Source organism: Mustela putorius, unplaced genomic scaffold, assembly GCF_011764305.1.
Source record: "Mustela putorius furo isolate JIRA1106 unplaced genomic scaffold, ASM1176430v1.1 tig00003834_pilon_pilon_pilon, whole genome shotgun sequence".
NCBI classification, from domain to species: domain Eukaryota; kingdom Metazoa; phylum Chordata; class Mammalia; order Carnivora; family Mustelidae; genus Mustela; species Mustela putorius.
The window spans coordinates 73,063,202-73,066,115 of record NW_025421987.1 but is presented as its reverse complement, the minus strand read 5'-3'; the positions used below and the strand labels follow the sequence as shown (position 1 = coordinate 73,066,115).

The following is a 2,914-nucleotide window of genomic DNA, read 5'->3' as shown; positions in this document are numbered from 1 at the left end:
ATGCCAAGTGTGACCATGCCTTAGAGCTTTTGCCTCTCTGTTCCCTCTTTGCCCTGCTCCTTGTGTGGCTGACTCTTCTCCTTCAAGTTTCAGTGTCAGTGTAACCTCTACAGAGACATCTTCTCTGATTACCCATCCAAAGGATGCCCCACCTTCATTTCTGTCTGTGACAGTGGCATGTTTGTTCTTTCTGGGCACTCTCTAAAACCTGTAATTATTTTTATGATGTCTTTGATTACTGTTCTATACCTGGTCTAGACTGTCAACATTAGAGGAGTAGATGTTGTCTTCTTTCCCGTGTTATCTCACATCCAGCAAATAACTGGTATTCAATAAACACCTATTGATGAAGTTAATTAATTAAAGAAGGCCATTAGGTATTCATACTTTATGGCTAGTTGCTAGGATATCATTCTGGTTAACCTAATCTGATTGAGGCATACTACGTTGCTCCCTCCACCTCTGTGCAAGTAGAAGTCTTGCTGCACAAAGGGAAAAAAGAATTTGCAGCCTCATTTCCTGATACCAACTCTTAAAAGAATGGGAAGATCTATTCCTTTTTCAGGAGGGCATCTGATCATTTTCCTTTTCTATAGTCTCTCCTCTAGAAAGTTTTTTTTTCATAGGGTAAAGAGAATATTAATTCTAATTTATGTGAGCTGTTCTCCATTTTATAGTCAATTGCCTTGTAGCTCAATAACATTTATATTTATCATTAATATGTGTCAGATTGATGTTCTTTTAAGTTGTATTTAATTACAGCTCCAGATAATACAGTTTCCCCCCTTTTTTTAAATTAGAAGAAACAATACATCAACTGGATAGACTATTATGCAACCATATAAAATTATTATTATGTAAACATAGAAACAAACAGCAGTATTTATGATTCATTTTAAATGGCAAAGGCAGAATACATAATTGCTCTGATTTTTAACTAAAACAATCAGAGTATGTATACAAATGAACAAGTGCTAGTAGGAAACAGGAAAAAACACTTTGGTTTTCTAGTGTGCTGGATTTATGTACATTCTTTTAAAAATTATTATTATTCCTTGATGCAATATTCATTGCACATTAGTCATAGGGACCATGGGCTGTAAATACAGTTGTTGGTAGATACATGAAGTTCTTGTGTTGTCTAGAAACACCTGGGGCTAGCCTGAGAAAGTCCCACTGTTTCTATTCCTGCTTATTTGGACTGCCTAAAAACCGTGCCCTTCTTTTTAATGTCTATGGCTTTAGTGCTTGACTCAAATATTCCTATGAGGAAATGACAGCAAGATGAGTCTCTTTAAAGTTCTATTTCCCATGTGTGCTTCATGAGGATTTCTGTGTGAAAGGATGCTGGTCAGAGTGGTGGAAGAAGGAAGGGCGATGTATTTAAAATAAATGCAACAAGATAAGTTACAAGGAATGACGTGGATCTGCATGTCCTATATGTAACAAGTCCCAAGATTTATTGCTAAGTTAATTTTCTTTAAAAAGCAGAAACATGTCTGGGTGCCTGGGAGATTCCATCAGGTAAGGGTCAGACTCTTGGTTTTTATTCAGTTCATAATCTCAGGGTTGTGAGATTGAGCCCACATTGGGCTCCAGCTCAAGATTCTCTCTCTCCCTCTGCCTTTCCCCCTGCTGGACGCCCCCCCTTTAAAAAAATAAATAAGGGCGCCTGGGTGGCTGCCTTCGGCTCAGGTCATGATCTCAGGGTCCTGGGATCGAGTCCCGCATCAGGCTCTCTGCTCAGCAGGGAGCCTGCTTCCCTCTCTCTCTCTCTGCCTGCCTCTCTGCCTACTTGTGATCTCTATCTGTCAAATAAATAAATAAAATCTTAAAAAAAATAAAAATAAAAATAAAATAAAATAAAAAAATAAATAAATCTTAAAAAAAGAAAAAAAGGAAGGAACATGTCATGCTCACTTCGGCAGCACATGTGCTAAAGTTGGAATGATACAGAGAAGATTAGCATGGCCCCTGAGCAAGAATGACATGCAAAATCATGAAGTGTTCCATGTTTTTACTATAAATAAACATCTGACTATAAAAATACAGTAGAAATCTGTGTGCATTAGACCATCATTTGATAAAAACAAAATAAAACAAAAAAGAAAATCAGAGGAGGATATATATTTATACCTGTATAGTTATACCTTAATCTGTATATAGGGAGATTTTTCTTAAAGCAGGTCTGTGCATAAATATATATGCCGCATGTCTATAATATAGATGTGTATATTCTATACACACATGTGCACACATGCTTTTAAGCAAAGATTTATCTGGAAAGACAACACACTGATAATAATGGCTGCCTCTAGGGAAGAGAACTGAGAGACTGAGGTGTGAGGGAGGTTTACTTTTCACCATATGATCTTTCACACTGTTTAAATACTTACCTTGGGCGTCAACTAGCAATTCAAACAAATGATTAAGTCTCTGTTAATGAAGATAGAAAGCCATTTGCTGACAAACCAAAACAACTGCCTATGAAGCAAATTATGTTACATATGTTCACGGATGGATTTTTTTAAATACATGAAGGATAAAAAGTAAAACAAATACAACTAGCCTTATTAAGTGCTGCGTAAATTGTGTGCTGAGCATTGCGCATGGCACAAAGGCGCAGATACATCAGAGAAATAGAAGAGGTCACTATCTGTATGAGTTCACTAGGGTCTCCATAACAAAAATATCACCAGCTATGTGGCTTAAACAACAGAAATTTATGCCCTCATGTTCTGGAAGTCTGGAAGACCAATGTGTTAGCAGGTTCAGTTTCCTCTGAGGCCTCTTTCCTTGTCCTGTAGAAAACCGCCTTTTTGTCATGTCCTCACATGGCCTTTTTTCCATATTGTTCATCTCTGGCGTCTCTTTGTGTGTCCTAATCTCTTCTAATAAGAACACAGACTGCATG

The 2,914-nt window shown here is 37.3% G+C and overlaps 1 non-coding gene across 1 annotated transcript; it reads left to right on the top strand.

Moving 5' to 3' along the window:
- The first annotated feature begins 1,912 nt into the window (after positions 1–1,912).
- LOC123394580 lies at positions 1,913–2,019 on the top strand. Its single transcript, XR_006609339.1, has one exon. It is a non-coding gene; the product is annotated as a U6 spliceosomal RNA (small nuclear RNA).
- The last annotated feature ends 895 nt before the right edge of the window (positions 2,020–2,914 follow it).